Source organism: Coregonus lavaretus (genome assembly GCF_964263955.1).
Source record: "Coregonus lavaretus genome assembly, contig: HAP1_SCAFFOLD_1466, whole genome shotgun sequence".
NCBI classification, from domain to species: Eukaryota; Metazoa; Chordata; class Actinopteri; order Salmoniformes; family Salmonidae; genus Coregonus; species Coregonus lavaretus.
The window spans coordinates 32,501-51,527 of NW_028164085.1; the positions used below are offsets into that span (position 1 = coordinate 32,501).

General features: G+C 43.2%; 1 protein-coding gene across 5 annotated transcripts in view; it reads right to left on the reverse strand.

Moving 5' to 3' along the window:
* Positions 1 to 19,027, reverse strand: part of LOC311117482 (ataxin-1-like) — a 100,712-nt gene that overhangs the window by 25,212 nt on the left and 56,473 nt on the right. Inside the window, exon 1 of one of the 5 annotated variants that reach the window (XM_084192406.1) lies at positions 16,806 to 17,883. The exons of 2 other annotated variants lie outside the window; for them this stretch is intronic. The gene's annotated coding sequence lies outside the window, so the exon portion shown is untranslated. 2 more of the 5 variants (XM_084192408.1, XM_084192407.1) reach the window with 2 other exon arrangements.

Sequence of the window (19,027 nt, forward strand, 5' to 3'; positions counted from 1 at the left end):
AAGAAAGATTCTCTTAGGTCTGAGTATTTGTCACAGTGTAATAGGAAATGTAGCTCTGTCTCTACCTCTCCCCGGGGGCAGAGTGAGCACAGCCTGTCCTCTCTGGGCAGCCAGGTTTGCCTGTGACAACCGGTCTCTATAGCCAGACTGTGCTCACTGAGTCTGTACCTAGTCATTGTTTTCCTCAGTTTTCTATCAGTCACAATGGTCAGATAGTCTGCCACCATGTACTGTCTGTTTAGAGCCAAATAGCATTGAAGTTTACTTTTTTGTGGTGTCTTTCCAATAGGTGATATATTTTTATTTTTGCTTCGTGATGATTTGGTTGGGCCAGATTTGGCTGTCCTGAGGCTCTATGAGGTTGGTTTTGGTTAGTGAACTGAGCCTCAGAACCAGCTGGCTGAGGGGACTCTTGTCTTGTTTCATCTCTTGACATAGTAGAGGTGTGTGATGGAATGTTTTGGGGTCACTTGTTTTTAGATGGTTGTAAAATTTGATGGCTCTTTTTTCTATTCGAATAAGGAGGGGGTATTGGCCCAATTCTGCTCTACATGCGTTATTTTGAGTTTTTCTTTGCACTTGCAATACAGTCTTGCCAAACTCTGCATGCAGTATTTCGATTGAATGTTTGTCCCATTTGGTAAATTCAGTATTAGAGAGCGGACCCCATACTTCGCTGCCATATAGAGCAATTGGTTCTATAACCGATTGGAACATTTTGAGCCAGATTCTAATTGGAATTTCGATTTTAATATTCCTTTTAATGGCATAGAATGCTTTTCTTGCTTTGTCTCTCAGCTCATTCACAGCCATGTGAAAGCTACCCGTGTTGCTGATATTTAGTCCTAGATACGTGTAATTTTTGGTGTGTTCTAATAGAACTGTGTCCAAATAGAATTTGGATTTGTCATCCTGATTTCCTGACCTTTTTTGGAATATCATTATATTCGTTTTTTTAGATTAACGGTCAGAGCCCAGGTCTGACAGAACCTGTGCAGATGATCTAGATGCTGCTGTAACCCCTCCTTAGTGGTAGACAGTAGCACCAGGTCATCTGCGTACAGCAGACACTTGATTTCAGTGTTGTGTAGGGTGAGACCAGGTGCTGCCGATTCTTCAAATGTTTTTGCCAATTCATGAATGTAGATGTTAAATAGTGTTGGACTTATTGGGCAGCCCTGTTTCACTCCACGTCCCTGAAAGAAATCTGTTTGCTTGTTGCCGATTTTAACCGCACATTTGTTTTTAGTGTACATTGATTTAATAACATCATATGTTTTCCCTCCAATACCACTTTCTATTAGTTTGTAAAAAAGACCTTTGTGCCAAATTGAATCAAATGCTTTCTTGAAGTCTAGAAAACACAAGTAGATTTTGCCTTTGTTTCGGTTTACTTGTTTGTCAATTAGAGTGTGGAGGGTGTAAATGTGGTCTGTTGTACGATAATAATAAAAAAATCAAATCTGGCTTCTGCTTAGGACGTTGTGTTCATCAAGGACATTATGTAGTCTGCTGTTTATGATACTGCAGAGAATTTTCCCCAAGGTCAAATTTGTCTCCATTTTTATAGATTGGTGTGATCAATCCTTGGTTCCAAATATCAGGGAAAATATCTGCAGTTAGGATAATGTTGAAGAGTTTGAGTATAGCCAATTTGAATTTGTGGTCTGTATATTTGATCATTTCATTTAAAATACCATCAGCACCACAGGCCTTTTTGGGTTGGAGAGTGCAAAGTTTTTCCAATAATTCTTGTTCTGTAATTGGGGTATCCACAGGATTCTGATAGTCTTTGACTACTGATTCAAGGATTTGTAATTTTTCTTGTATATCTTGTTGTTCTGGGCTCTTTGTTATATTGCTGTAGAGGTTTGCAAAGTGATTTCTCCACATATCCCCATTTTGGATAGCCAATTCCTCATTATGAGGTTTGTGTAATATATTCAAATTCTCTCAGAAGTGGTTTGGTTCTATGGATTCCTCAATTACATCCAGCTGTTTTCTAATGTGCTGTTCCTTTTTTGTTCTTAGGGTGTGTTTGTATTGCTTCAGTGTTTCCCCATATTGAAGGCGTATATTTTTTTGTCTGGGTCTGTGTTTTTGATTAGATATATTTCTCAATTACTTTCTTAGATTTTTGCAATCATTATCAAACCATTTTTCATGATCTATTCTTTTTGGTTTGCTCTTATGTTTCTTTAGATTAGCCAAGGAGGCTAATTTGTCAAATATAAAGTTTATGTTCCAAACGGCCAAATTTACACCTTCATTGCTGTAGGAGAATGTTAAGGCTGTGGTCCTCTGTAGCTCAGCTGGTAGAGCACGGCGCTTGTAACGCCAAGGTAGTGGGTTCGATCCCCGGGACCACCCATACACAAAAAAAATGTATGCACGCATGACTGTAAGTCGCTTTGGATAAAAGCGTCTGCTAAATGGCATATTATTATTATTATTATAAAAAGTTGTCCAGGAGAGATTGTATTTTTTGGCTACTAATTGCTTTTTGGTAGATTTCTGTACTGTTTGCACTCCATCTATAGGTCTGTTTAGTACCATGTAATTTATTGGGCTATGATACTTCATGGTTGGGTTCTGCTCTTCTCAGATACACTGTGATTTTACTGTGGTCTGAGAGAGGTGTTAGTGGGCTGACTGTGAAGGCTCTGAGAGACTCTGGGTTGAGGTCGGTGATGAAGTAGTCTACAGTACTGCTGCCAAGGGATGAGCTGTAGGTGTACATACCAAAAGAGTCCCCTCTTACCCTACCATTGACTATGTACAGACTCAGTGTTCGACAGAGCTTCAGGAGCTGTACTCCATTTTTGTTTTTCACTTTGTCATAGTTGTTTCTGGGGGGGTATGTGGGGAGGGAAAGGTTGTTGCTTCCCGGTAGGTGTTTGTCCCCATGACTGTTAATAGTGTCTAGTTCTTCTGCTGTTCTAGCATTCAGGTCTCCACAGACCAGCACATTGCCTTGGGCCTGAAAGTGACTAATCTCCCCCTCTAGAATGGAGAAACTCTCTTCATTGAAGTAGGGTGACTCTGAGGGGGGAATGTATGTAGCACAAAGGAATACGTTTTTATCTGTTAAGATAGCCTCCTTGTTGATTTTTAGCCAGATAAAGAATTCTCCTGTTTTGATCAATTCGATTGAATTAGTTAGTTCAGATTTATACCATATTAGCATTCCCACTGAGTCTCTGACCTGTGTGATTCCTTTTAATTTGGTGGATGGTACGATTATCTCCCTATAACCTAGTGGACAGCCAGTGGAAACATCATCTCTGCACCATGTTTCCTGTAGTACTACAATATCAACATCATCAATTTCTTTAAGGAAGTCTGGGTTTCTGCTCTTTAGCCCAAAAGCAGAGGACTTCAATCCTTGTAAATTCCAACAAGCAACGTAAAAATATTTCATAACTGTTTTTTCTTTACCTTCAAAATGAGATAAACACTCACAATCCAACAAGAACTATTAAAATATAATTTTTCAATTAACGTAAACTCGCTCCCTTTCTCTCTGTCCATCTGTCTGTCTGTCTGTCTCTCTCTTCTCTCTCTCTCTCTCTCTCTCTCTCTCTCGCTCAGTCTCACTCACTCTCTCTCTCCCTCTCTCTCTCTCTCTCTCTCTCTCTCTCTCTTTGTCTCACTCTCTCTCTCTCTGTGTCTCTCTCTTTCTGTCTCTCTTTCTCTCTCTCTCTCTTTCCATCCCTTTCTTCTGTTTTCTTTGCTGTACATTTATCATCAGGGTATTTATCATCAGGGTGCAAAAGTTAATGTTTAGTAGCCAATTATCATAATTGTTTTGAGATACAAAAATGTTATTTTCTTGAGTCAAGGACACAATAACGCCTAATTATATTTATATTGGTATTAGGGTTTCTGAGCTGACTCCATGTTTATTCTATCATGAAGAATAGGTAGATGAAAGAATTCTCATCAAGACACTAGCTTCTGTCTCCATCTTACATAAAACCTTTATCTGTTAATTCAGTCTGAGACCTAAGTCTATTCACCTCAATACAATCTTTCATCAGGCACACCAAGCATAGCTACGTCTCAAAGCTTTCTGCTTTCTTTTGTCATGATCCCATTTGTGGTAGTTCATGGTTGCGTCAATCAAGACAGTTACAATGCAGGGTGGCAAGGAGAGAGAGAGAGATCAGATAGAATATCCTTACTGGATTAATACACAAACACAATCGCTCACACACACACATTCACACACATAGAGAAACAACAAACTCCACACATGACAGATGCAGATACACAAAACACAATTGAGCTAGGGTCAAGCGCATGCACACACACACACACACACGCACACACACACACACACCAACATGGATCAGTGCAGTGTGTCTCTCCATCCCAGCGGTATCCAGGGGAAAGCCAGCCCCTAATCTTTCACGCTTGGGCCCTCCTCTGTCTCTCTATCCCTCTCTCTATCCCTCCTCTCCTCTCCTGCTTTATCGTGCAGGATTAGAGAGAGAGCTGAACCACTGTGCTATACCTCCTCCTAGAGAGAGAGAGAGATGTAGGGAGGGAGAGTGAAAGTGAGAGAGAGGAGAAAGAGAGCAAGAGAGAGAGCGAGTGAGAGAAAGAAAGAGAGAGGGAGAGAAAGGGAAAGAGAGAGATGGAGGGAGGGAGCGGGAGGGAGAGAGAAAGCGAGAGAGAGGGAAAAAGAGAGCGAGAGAGAGAGAGAGAGAGAGAGAGAGAGAGAGAGAGAGAGAGGATCCGCTACTGACCTACATTAGAGAAAATGAGAGTAATGGTTCACTGACAGATCCCCATTCAACATAAACACACACACCTACACCCACGCGCACACATACACATACACACACATAGAAAAGGACACATTCACAGACACAGAAAAGCTGCACGCTTTGCAGAGAGAAATCGCTTTGAGAGATGCAATCATAGACACACACACATACTTCCAGTCCCCCCCCCCACACACACACACACTACCACAAAAGCCTGAACGCTGTGTCATCTGAACCTAGCTGAGTACTGCATGGGTCTGTACAGAGAGAGATGTGTGTATCAGATGATCTGTAACCCAAGCTGCCTGCCTGTCCTGTCCTCCATCAGACTGCATGAACCACACACACACACGCACACGCACACACACACACACACACACACACACACACACACACACACACACACACACACACACACACACACAGCTACACTACATGACCAAAAGTATGTGGACACCTGCTTGTCGAACATCTCATTCCAAAATCATGGGCATTAATATGGAGTTGGTCCCCGCTTTGCTGCTATAACAGCCTCCACTCTTCTGGGAAGGCTTTCCACTAGATGTTGGAATATTGCTGCAGAGACTTTCTTCCACTCAGCCTCAAGAGCATTAGTGAGGTCGGGCACTGATGTTGGGCGATTAGACCTGGCTCGCAGTCAGCGTTCCAATTAATCCCAAAGGTGTTCGATGGGGTTGAGGTCAGGGCTCTGTGCAGGCCAGTCAAGTTCTTCTACACCTATCTCAACAAACCACTTCTGTATGGTCCTCGCTTTGTGCACGGGGGCATTGTCGTGCTGAAACAGGAAAGGGCCTTCACCAAACTGTTGCCACAAAGTTGGAAGCGCAGAATCATCTAGAATGTCATTGTATGCCGCAGCGTTTAGATTTCCCTTCACTGGAACTAAGGGGCCTAGCCCAAACCATGAAAAACAGCCCCTCCACTAAACTTTACAGTTACCACTATGCATTCGGACAGGTAGCGTTCCCCTGGCATCCGCCAAACCAATTTCTTGGCAATTATTTTTTTTTTCAGTATTACTTTAGTGCCGTGTTGCAAACAAGATGCATGTTTTGGAATATGTTTATTCAGTACAGGCATCCTTCTTTTCACTCTGTCAATTAGGTTAGTATTATGGAGTAACTACAATGCCATTCAACTCTGTAACTGTTTTCAAGTCACCAAAGTATAATTAATAACTTTACCATGCTCAAAGGGATATTCAATGTCAGCTTTTTTATTTTTATTACCCATATACCAATAGGTGCCCTTCTTTGCGAGGAATTGGAAAACCTCGCTGGTCTTTGTGGTTGAATCTGTGTTTGAAATGCACTGCTCGACTGAGGGACCTACAGATAATTGTATGTGTAGGGTACAGAGATGAGGTAGTCATTAAAAAATTATGTTAAACACTGTTATTGCACACAGAGTGAGTCCATGCAACTTATTATGTGACTTGTTAAGCAAATTTTTACTCCTGAACTTATTTAGGCTTGCTATAACAAAGGGGTTGAATACTTATTGACTCAAGACATTTCAGCTTTTCATTTTCTATGAATTTGTAAAAATTTCGAAAAAACATAATTCCACTTTGACATTATGGGGTATTGTGTGTAGGCCAGTGACAAACAATCTCTATTTAATCTATTTATAATTCAGGCTGTAACACAACAAAATGTGGGAAATATGTTTTGGGGAATATGTCATCTGTTACTAAATATTAAACGTATTCATCTCAATATGGAATGAAAGGTCTTTAGGTCTACAGCAGTAGCTTAGACTAGCCTAGTATATTGTCAACAAGAACATGTTGGAACAAACACAAATAACATGCAAACTATGTTCTCAATTGTCATAGAGATGAGATGTTGGCGTGTCAGTACAAACTGACTGCTTGTGTGTGTGTGTGTGTGTGAGTGTGTAATACAGTACATATAGTGTGTGTGTGTGTGTGTGTACTACCCTCTCCCCTGTCCAGTCCTCAGAGGGATAACTACAGCGTGATACATTATCTCAGAGCTATATATAGTTTGTGAGTTCTCTAGCTCTTGTGGTGCGTAGTACAACTCTGTACCTTACACACTAATACACTCTCACACATCTCTCTCTCTCTCTCTCTCTCTCTCTCTCTCTCTCTCTCTCTCTCTCTCTCTCTCCCTTCGCCTCTTTCTCCCTCTCTCTCCCCCTTCTGCCTTCCCTCCACCTTAGACTCTCTCTCCCTCTTTCTTTCTCCTTCCCTCTCTCTCTCTCTCTCTCTCTCTCTCCATTAGTGTGTGTCTCTTTAAGGGGAGGGCAGGCAGGCATGCCCTCTCCTCTCCCCCTGCTCACATACACACCATGTAGAGTAGAGAGAGAGAGAGAGAGAAGAAGAAGGGAGAGAAATAGCAACAGCAGAGAGAAACAGAGAGGGAGAGAGTAGGGGAGAGTGAAGTGAAGAAGAGAGAGACATAACACAACAGTAGCCTTCGGAAAACAAGCACTTTATACCCCAGGGGACAGTCCCCTTGCTAGTTCAGGTAGAGAGAGAGAGAGAGAGAGAGAGAGAGAGAGAGAGAGAGAGAGAGAGAGAGAGAGAGAGAGAGAGAGAGAGAGAGAGAGAGAGAGAGAGAGAGAGAGAGAGAGAGAGAGAGAGAGAGAGAGAGAGAGAGAGAGAGAGAGAGAGAGAGAGAGAGAGAGAGAGAGAGAGAGAGAGAGAGAGAGAGAGAGAGAGAGAGAGAGAGAGAGAGAGAGAGAGAGAGAGAGAGAGAGAGAGAGAGAGAGAGAGAGAGATGAGAGATAAAGAGAGATAAAGAGATAAAGAGAGAGAAAGAGAGAGAGAGGTGTAGGACCGGAGAGAGAGAACAGAAGACAGAGGAAACTCCTTGTGAGAGGAACCACAGACAGACGAGACACTTCAGTACAGTACAGTATACTACAGTACATTATAGTACAGTATCATACAGTACAGTATAGTACAGTATGGTACAGCGAAACACCAGACAGCACACATAGGTCAGACAGACAGACAGATGCTCAGTGTGAGGACAAAGTGTCTGAAGTGGCTTACCAGTGTGTCTGGAGTAGCCCTCTCCTGCTGCATGCTACCAGCCTGCCTCTCTTGACTCACTCTCACTCTCTGCCTCTCTCTTACTCTCTCTCTTCCTATCTCACACACTCCCTCTCTCTTACAAATAGCCCTAGAGAGTGCCTCTCTCTCTCACACTCTCTCTTTCTAGCTCTCTTTCTCTCTCTCCCTCCACCCGGAACGAAGCGGAAAATCCCAAACAGAGTCCTGGTGGAGTGGGGTGTGCTCCGTAGATTCTTCTGCACACACACACACACACACACACACACACACACACACACACGGCTCCTCCCACGCCTCCCTCCACCAACTTCATCAGGTATTCATTCAAAAAACATGCATGCCAGCTGGCAGGCTGCCCACACTACACTCACAAGGAGAGAGGGAGAGAGGCAGGAGGGGAGGGAGGGATAGGGAGTGATTGAGATAGAACGAGGAAGGGAGAGTGACATACTGAGAAGGGGAGAATGAGAGAGCTAAAGAGGGAGGGAGGGAGGGAGGGAGGGAGGGAGGGAGGGAGGGAGGGAGGGAGGGAGGGAGGGAGCAATAGAGATTAGAGAGAGTATGAGAAAGAGGCCATTGAAAGAGAGTGATACACAAACACCTCATACACACAAACACACACACGCATGCACATACACGTACGCATGCACACACACACACACACACACACACACACACACACACACACACACACACACACACACAAACACACACACGCACACACAGAAACACACAGACAGTGAAATAGTACTGCGACATTCAAAGATATGCAGAGTAAAAGCTTTGCACTAACAATATGAAATGCAACACAGAGACAGAACATGCATCCCTCCCATACACACCTACACACACCTCCATAACCAAGCTACCGGCCCTCACAAACACACAGGTAAAATGTCACGAACCCATACCAGTTTTAAAAAATGAATTAACCCATTACTACAGCTACTACTACTGCAGAGATAACCCACTGTGCCCAGCTCAGTGCACCGTCCCTCATCAACCACTAGAGGCTGGAGGGCCATCTTTCTCCTCCCCACAGAAAGCACAACTACACAACGAGCAGCCAGGCTCAGTCACTGTTGTGTTAGCTGACCTAAATAAAGTCGATTTCGAAACAAATATGAGATGTTCTCTTCTGCAGTGAGGAGAAGAGACAAGTGTTATAGTAGGAAGTGCGAACACACACTGCTATAGGCCTAAACACACACTGCTATAGGCCTAAACACATTGCTGCTATAGACCTAAACACATCGCTGCTATAGGCCTAAACACACACTGCTATAGGCCTAAACACACACTGCTATAGGCCTAAACACATCGCTGCTATAGGCCTAAACACACACTGCTATAGGCCTAAACACACACTGCTATAGGCCTAAACACACACTGCTATAGGCCTAAACACACACTGCTATAGGCCTAAACACACACTGCTATAGGCCTAAACACACACTGCTATAGGCCTAAACACACACTGCTATAGGCCTAAACACACACTGCTATAGGCCTAAACACATCGCTGCTATAGGCCTAAACACATCGCTGCTATAGGCCTAAACACACAATGCTATAGGCCTAAACACACACTGCTATAGGCCTAAACACATCGCTGCTATAGGCCTAAACACACACTGCTATAGGCCTAAACACACACTGCTATAGGCCTAAACACATCGCTGCTATAGGCCTAAACACACACTGCTATAGGCCTAAACACACACTGCTATAGACCTAAACACATCGCTGCTATAGGCCTAAACACACACTGCTATAGGCCTAAACACACACTGCTATAGGCCTAAACACACACTGCTATAGGCCTAAACACACACTGCTATAGGCCTAAACACACACTGCTATAGGCCTAAACACACACTGCTATAGGCCTAAACACACACTGCTATAGGCCTAAACACATCGCTGCTATAGGCCTAAACACACACTGCTATAGGCCTAAACACACACTGCTATAGGCCTAAACACACTGCTATAGGCCTAAACACACACTGCTATAGGCCTAAACACACACTGCTATAGGCCTAAACACATTGCTGCTATAGACCTAAACACATTGCTGCTATAGGCCTAAACACACACTGCTATAGGCCTAAACACACACTGCTATAGGCCTAAACACATCGCTGCTATAGGCCTAAACACATCGCTTATATAGGCCTAAACACACACTGCTATAGGCCTAAACACACACTGCTATAGGCCTAAACACATTGCTGCTATAGACCTAAACACATCGCTGCTATAGGCCTAAACACACACTGCTTTAGGCCTAAACACACACTGCTATAGGCCTAAACACATCGCTGCTATAGGCCTAAACACACACTGCTATAGGCCTAAACACACACTGCTATAGGCCTAAACACACACTGCTATAGGCCTAAACACACACTACTATAGGCCTAAACACACACTACTATAGGCCTAAACACACACTGCTATAGGCCTAAACACACACTGCTATAGGCCTAAACACACACTACTATAGGCCTAAACACATCGCTGCTATAGGCCTAAACACACACTGCTATAGGCCTAAACACACACTACTATAGGCCTAAACACACACTGCTATAGGCCTAAACACACACTGCTATAGGCCTAAACACATCGCTGCTTCCTGATTGTGTTGTGGGGTTGACTTCTTGCTTACTGGCTCTCTCCCTGGGGCTTAGGGTCAGTTTTGAGTTTAACTCCCCTAATTGTTCAGGTTAGTATTGGGGTCGGGTGAACTGTTCTTAGAACTGTGCCTAAGGGCACCTTCTGCCTCAAGCCTCATGGTTACCTCATATACTACCAGATCAGAGCCCATGTTATCGGTGGGCTCTTACTGTAACACTGTTCATTCTGACATCTCTGTAGTAGGTGAAAGGGCGACATGGCAGAGTACTTTTTGTACAAATCAATCAATTAGGATTAGGACAGTGGCCCTATGTCTTTGTGGGTCAATCTGTTTTAGATCTACGGTCAACAGATCTACAGTGGGGGCTGATCTAGTTAAATGTGTTTTCAGATCTACGGTCAACTCAGCTCACAATAACAGCTCCTACATGGCGAGGAAGACTTGTCTGTTACTGTAGCAGCAAATTAGCCACGCTCTGTGTTTATGGCCCTTTAGGATATTTCAATTAGTTAGTGTGTTGTTTATTTAGAAGTGAGTGCAGTCAACTGAAACCCACTGAGAGGGAGAGGAGGAGAGGGGTAGCAGAGCAATAATCAACCATGAGGCATTGAAGCCGAACTTGCATACTATTAAGAAACCTACCAAAAAACTATTGGCCAACAACAAATCCAATCCCTCCTAGGAATTCTGAACAATATAGTTGACCTATAAGCTAACATATCAAATTCCGGTAGAAAACACAAGAAAACTAACAACAATGAGAAATGGTTTGATGAAGAATGGAAAAAACCTAAGAAAGAAATTGAGAAACCTTTCCAACCAAAAACACATAGACCCAGAAAACCTTTGCTTATGCCTTCACTATGGTGAAACACTAAAACAATAAAGAAATACACTAAGAAAAAAGAAGAAACAGCATGTCAGAAAACAGCTGTGATTAAAGAATCCATAGAATCAAATCACTTCTGGGAAAATTTGAACACACTAAACAAAAACAACAGGAAGAGCTATCTATCCAAAATGGAGATGTATGGATAAACCACTTTTCCAACCCTTTTAGCCATATAACAAAGAACCAAGAGCAAAAACATATACATGATCATTTACAAAACTTAGAATCAGCTATTAAAGACTACCAGAACCCACTGGATTCTCCAATTACATTGGATGAGCTACAGGACAATATACAAACCCTCCAACCCTAAAAGGCCTGTGGTGTTGATGGTATACTAAACGAAATGATAAAATATACAGACCACGAATTCAAATAGGCTATACTTAAACTCTTCAACATTATCCTCAGCTCTGGCATCTTCCCTAATATTCGGAACCAAGGTCTGATCAACCCAATCCACAAAAGTGGAGACAAATTTGACCCCAATAATTACCGTGGAATACGCGTCAACAGCAATCTCAGAAAAATCCTCTGCAGTATCATCAACAGCTGACTCCAACATTTCCTCAGTGAAAACAATGTCCTGAGCAAATGTCAAATTGACTTCTTACCAAAATACCATATGACAGACCACGTATACACCCTGCATACCCTTATTGATAAACAAACAAAACAAAACAAAAGTATTATTTTGCTTTGTTGATTTCAAAAAAGCTTTTGACTCAATTTGGGTCTGCTATACAAACAACAAATGTGCAGTTAAAATTGGCAATTTCTTTCCACAGGGCCGTGGGGTGAGAAAGGGATGCAGCTTGAGCCCCACCCTCTTCAACATATATATCAATGAATTGGCGATGGCACTAGAACAGTCTGCAGCACCCGGCCTCACCCTACTAGACTCAGAAATCAAATGTCTACTGTTTGCAGATGATCTGGTGCTTCTGTCCAAAACCAAGAAGGGCCGACAGCAGCACACAGATTCTGTCAGACTTGGGCCCTGACAGTGAATCTCAGTAAGACAAAAATAATGGTGTTCCAACAAAGGTCCAGTAGACTAAATACAAATTCTATCTAGACACCGTTGCCCTAGAGCACACAAATAATTATACCAACCTCGTGCTAAACATCAACACCATGGTTAACTTATACAAGGCTGTGAACGATCTAAGAGACAAGGCAAGAAGGGCCTTCTATGCCATCAAAAGGAATATAAAACAAATTAGGATCTGGCAAAAAAATACTTCAATCAGTTATATAATTAATTGCCCTCTATGGTTGTGAGGTCTGGGGTCCACTCACCAACCAATAATTCACAAAATGGGACAAACACCCAATTGAAACTGCATGCAGAATTCTGCAAAAATGTGTACAATGCAAAACCCCAAACAATGCATGCAGAGCATTTTTTTTTTTAAAGCTGTTAAACTCTACAACCACCTAAAAGGAAGCTCTCACCTACAGAGAGAAGAACCTAGAGAAGAGTTCCCTCAGCCAGCTAGTTCTGGGGCTCTGTTCACAAACACAAACAAACCCCACAGAGCCCCAGGACAGCAACACATTTAGACCCAACCAAATTAAGAGAATGCAAAAAGATAACTATTTGACAGACTGGAAAGAATCAACCATAAAAGAGAGCATATTGGAATGCTATCTGGCCCGAAACAAAGATTACACAGTGGCAGAATACCTGACCACTGTGACTGACCCCAAATTACGAAAATGTTATTTGGGTCTATGGCAGTCAATTGAAAAACATTCTAACAGTATTTCTGATTGTCTTCTCAACTCACCATCACATACTTTTAATGTGGGGCTATGACAGTCAATTGCAAATTAGTCTGACGTAGTGTCTTATCTCACCACCACTAATGAGATGGGTGTGCTTAAAGTCAGGTTTCTCAAAGATGAGTTTCTCAAAGTCAGGGAGCGTGGTCGACAGTGCACATCTCTGCTGTCACATCCAACCTGGATCGATATTTGATTTTAATGCAGACGAGAGTACTGAATCCAGCTTCACACAGATATGAATCCAGCTTCACACAGATATGAGCTGGTGAAGGGTACCATGAGTTTTAATGCTCAGAGGGAGACGGCAGGGTATTCGCTTTGAGTCAGGCACCAAAACGGTCACATGACAGGTCGATCAGCTGTTCGATTTCACTTACTGGCATGTCAACTGAGCCAGGATCACAGTCAAATGGATTGGGAAGTAGGTCCCAAAGTCCTCTTCCAAGTGTTGGAGGTGAGCAGTCATCACTCGTGTGGGACACTTACTGATGCTGTTTTCTGTTAGAAACATGCACAGCTATGGGAAGGGGACATGGTTAGCTTTTGAAAGACTCTCTCTCCAACAATAATTATTTCCTTGGAATCCACTGATTCGGTAACTCATCTGTAAAGTGTTTTTGTATTTCCCCTGCATGCTTGCGTTCAGTTCGCTCAATTTCCCAAATATGTCCGTTACATAGGCAAGGAGAACATTTTTATTTTCATTACACAAAGAAACCACTACTAAAGGACACCAATAATAAGAAGAGACCTGCTTGGGCCAAGAAACATGAGCACTGTCACTGTCTGTGATTTATTTAGAATTCAAGGCACACTTAACCAGCATGGCTACCACAGCATTCTGCAGCGATACGCCATCCCATCTGGTTTGGGCTTAGTGGGACTATCATTTGTTTTTCAACAGGACAATGACCCAACACACCTCCAGGCTATGTAAGGGCTATTTTACCAAGAAGGAGAGGGCCTCCACAATCCCCCAACCTTAGCCCAATTGAGATGGTTTGGGATGAGTTGGACGGCAGAGTGAAGGAAAAGCATCCAACAAGTGCTCAGCATATGTGGGAACTCCTTCAAGACTGTTGGAAAAGCATTCCAGGTGAAGCTGGTTGAGAGAATGCCAAGAGTGTGCAAAGCTGTCATCAAGGCACAGGGTGGCTATTTGAAGAATCTCAAATATAACATTTATTTTGATTTGTTTAACACTTTTTTCATTACTACATGATTCCATATGTGTTATTCCATAGTTTTGATGTCTTCACTATTATCCTACAATGTAATGAATAGTACAAATAAAGAAAAACCCTTGAATGATTAGGTGTGTCCAAACTTTTGACTGGTAGTGTATTTGTTTTTCTTCAGGATTTGTGAAATTCTCCCGTGACCCCATTTTCAAATCAGGAGACCCCACATGGAGTCGCGACCCCTAGTTTGGGAACCGCTGCCATAGAGAGATGAAAGAGGAGAGAGGTGACAGCACCTGTCTGCCACCAGGGAGACATGTTCTTCTTTCTTCCTCAAGTTTTCATTTCTTTCTTTCTTTCTCAACTGCGTTTCCTCTCTTCTTCTCTTTCTCAATCGGTAAGCAGGAGAGGAGAGCATTGTCAGTAGCAAGTCACCAAGGTGACAGATGAAAGGTTCTATATACACACACTGCGGCCTATACATATTAGAGAGAACCCACACACTCCTCACAGTCACACACTGCAGCCCAGCTACAGCTTCACTTAGCTCAGCTCAGCCACTCAGGAGGAATACTCTCTCTGCTTTCTTTCTTCCTCCCTCTCTCCATCTTTACCTCTCTGTCTGTCTCTCTGTCTGTCTCTCTGTCTGTCCCTCTGTCTGTCCCTCTGTCTGTCCCTCTGTCTGTCCCTCTGTCTGTCTCTCTCTCGCTCCATCTTTACCGCTCTCTCTCTCTCTCTCTCTCTCTCTCTCTCTCTCTCTCTCTCTCTCTCTCTCTCTCTCTCTCTCTCTCTCTCTCTCTCTCTCTCTCTCTCTCTCTCTCTCTCTCTCTCTCTCTCTCTCTCTCTCTCTCTCTCTCTCTCTCTCTCTCTCTCTCTCTCTCTCTCTCTCTCTCTCTCTCTCTCTTTCTTTCTACCATATTTTCCTAATGCTCCAGAGAAACCATTCCAAAGCACTTGAATCACCGGTCTCAACATCTATCTGACCCCAATAAATGAACTATGAGTCAACCGATCTGACGGAGAAATCATTGAAATAACATTCCCGGCCTCAGCAGAATCTTTACTTTGATGTGGGTGTTTATTCTAATCTATTTGTGTGTGTGTGCGTGTGGATGGGATGCAGCACAGACAAACACATAAACACTACCTCATCAACATGCATACTGCATTCTACTGGCTTGGGTTGTAGACATAAACCCAATGGGTTGTTAAGCTGAAATAAGTCTCTCAGTCCTTCAGTCCTGTCCTCATCACGAACCCTCCTGTTAGCCTGTGTACTCTCTATGATACTATCCTCCTCCTGCTCCCATTCACAAACTGCCTAATCCACTACAACCTACTACTCACACACACAGAGAGGGAGTGTGTGTGTGTTTATGTATGTGTGTTGTGTGTGTTTGTGTGTTTGTGTGTTGTGTGTTGTGTGTTGTGTGTTGTGTGTTGTGTGTTGTGTGTTGTGTGTTGTGTGTGTGTGTGTGTGTGTGTGTGTCTGGGATTAGAAAGGGAGAGGAATGGATGGGCAAAGCACTGCTAAATCCCTCTATTGCTCTATAATCCCATAGGCTTGAGTACACAAATACACAAACACAAACACAAACACAAACACACACACACACACACACACACACACACACACACACACACACACACACAAGCAAGTGTGCAATCTGGCATATACACACACACACACACATGTTCACAGACTCATTCAAGGACACATTCATACAGAAACACTCCACTGATATCCCAACAATGACAATATAAACCAATTAAAATTGGATTTTGTTTTGCAGAGAGAGAGAGAGAGAAAGGGAGAGAGAGACGGGGGGGGGGGGGGGGGGCTATAGGAATCAAATGCACTTCAATACAATGTTACAACATGTTGTTGATGTTGTTACAGTGGATTTCTGTTCCACAGTTCCTTTCAACCTGACAGGCATTTTTCTCACAGACGGACCACTAATTAAGCAGACAGGACTTCTATGTGACAGAATCTGACAAAGGATAAGTGTGTTTGTTTGTGTGTGTGATAGTGTGTATGTGCATGCTTACCCGTGTGTGTGTGCATGCGTGTATGTACTCTGATAATAAGATGGATGACCTCTGATTGTGGATTTGCTACCAAGAGGACTCTCTGCAATATTCTCTGCTTTTCTGGAACATGGCTCTTGGACAAGATACCCCCCATGGCTATCCAACTCGATGGATTCTCCATTCACCGTGTGGATAGGACAGTGGAGTCGGGGAAATCAAGAAGGGGTGGGGTTTTCCTCTTCATCAACAACAACTGGTGTGCTGACTCGTGCGCCGTGGAAGTGTCGACCCATTGTTCACCCGTCTTGGAATACCTGATGGACAAATGACGACCCTTCTACCTCCCGAGGGAGTTTTCAGCTGTTAACGTGAATGTTGTATACATTCCACCTCAGGACAAGAACAATAACAAGCTGGCACTTACCGAACTATACGAGGCTATAACCAAACAGGAAAACATCCAGAAGCTGCTTTTCTGGTTGCCGGCGATTTTAATTCTGCGTCATTAGGACACGTGATGCCCAACTTCCATCAACACGTGGGGCCATAAAGTCCTGGACCACTGGTATTCTACCCACAAGCAAGCATACAAGGCCCTCCCTCGTCCGCCATTAGGCAAATCAGAAATGCCTCCGTATTCCTGCTTCCTGTTTACAAGCAGAAGCTCAAACAGGAATTACCCGTGACTCGCTCCATTGAGAAATGGTCACCAGAATCAGAGATTATTCTACAGGACTGCTTAACTAGTGCTGATTGACGATAACATCGACGAGATAACCACCTCCATCACCAGCTTCATTAGGAAATGCATCGGCGTCGTTGTCCCTACAGTGAATGTTCGCTGCTTCCCCAATCAAAAGCCCTGGATTACATGGATCCACATCAACAGGGCTGCAGTGGAGCGGGTCGAGTGCTTCAAGTTCCTCGATGTCCAAATCCCTAAGAACTTAAAATGGTCCACACACACGCGCACAGTCGTGAAGAGCGCCTCAGGAGGTTGAAAAGGTTTGGCATGAGCCCTCAAATCCTCAAAAAGTTCTACACCTGTATCATTGAGAGCATCTTGACTGGCTGCATCACTAATTGCTATGGCAATAGCACCGCCCTCGATAGCATGGCGCTACAGAGTGTGGTGAGGACAGCCCAGTACATCATGGGACCGAGCTCCCTGCCATCCAGGACCTCCATATCAGGTGGTGTGAAAGGAAGGCCCAGAAAATCATTAGACTCCAACCAACCACCCAAGCCATAGACTGTTCTCTCCGCTTCCGCACGGCAAGCAGTACCGGTGCTGACACCAACAGCCTACTAAACAGCTTCTATCCCCATGGCATAAGACTGCTAAATAGATAACTAAATAGCTAACAAAATGGCTACGTGGACTATCTGAGTTGACCCTTGCATCTATTTTTATATTTGCACTGTCTCTATGCACACTCACAGGGCCCTACACACGTACGCACTGACACTCCAACACAAACACAAACACTCACTCCATCATTTTCTCACACACACAATATGCACATACATTTATACTGACTCTACACACACACACTCACATACAATCATCATATACGCTGCTGCTACTCTGTTTATTATATATCCTGATGCCTAGTCACCTTACCCCTATACACATCTACCTCTATCGATCCAGTATCCCTGCACATTGTAAATATGATATTGGAACTGATCCTGTATATAGTACGCTTACTTACTTTATCGTGTTCTTCTTAATTCTTATTTTTATATATTGTGTGTTTTTGTTCTACCTTGTTATTTTGAGTATTACATTGTTATTGATTACTGCATTGTTGGGGTTAGAGCTTGCAAGAAAGGCATTTCACTGTATTTGTGCATGTGACAATAAAACGTGAAACTTGATAGTATATGTGCGTGCTCACCCGTATGTGTGAGGCGAAGTGATTCAGCAGGCCTAGCTCTGTCATGTAAAGGTCAACAGGCCCTTAAGGTCACTCTGTCGAAATATGAATATATGAATAAAAGGTCAAAATTAGTTTACATGTAAACACCACAACCATGTACAGCAGGGTGCTAAGATAAGGTGCGTGAATCATTGGCTGCGTCCCAAATGGTACCCTCCTCCTTATAGTGTTAACATTTTTACTAGGGCCCATAGGGTGCATTAGGGAATATGGTGTCATTTGGGACATACCCATTTCCCCTTGTTCTTAGCACTGAATCGGGTCGTCAAATTAGCTCATAAGATTACGTTTGTTAGCAACTCTGCATCAGTGAACTAGGCTCGCGTGACGAGTACTTTGCCCAAGATCTGAGGACTCGGGTTAGGGCCCAGAGAAAATGCTTAGGCTTTAGCTCAGTGGGCTACCATGGTTTAGAGTTGTGCTGATGGTCAGCCACAAATCTATATCATCACAGTATCATAATTTAGCTGAGCTGTCCTTTGTGAGCTCTAATATTCTGTATTTCGGTGTAGTTCTAGGTGAAAAACATGAACAAGGTTAAATAAATTCAAATGACTATTTAAAATGACCATGACATGAATCCGGTCACCTAAACTGATCAAACAACAACCTTCAATTTAGGTGTCTGTTTTATGAAACATGGGCCACAAAAGCAAAATTTGTCTCAAAACTGGGGCACACATACACACACTCTCTCTCTCTC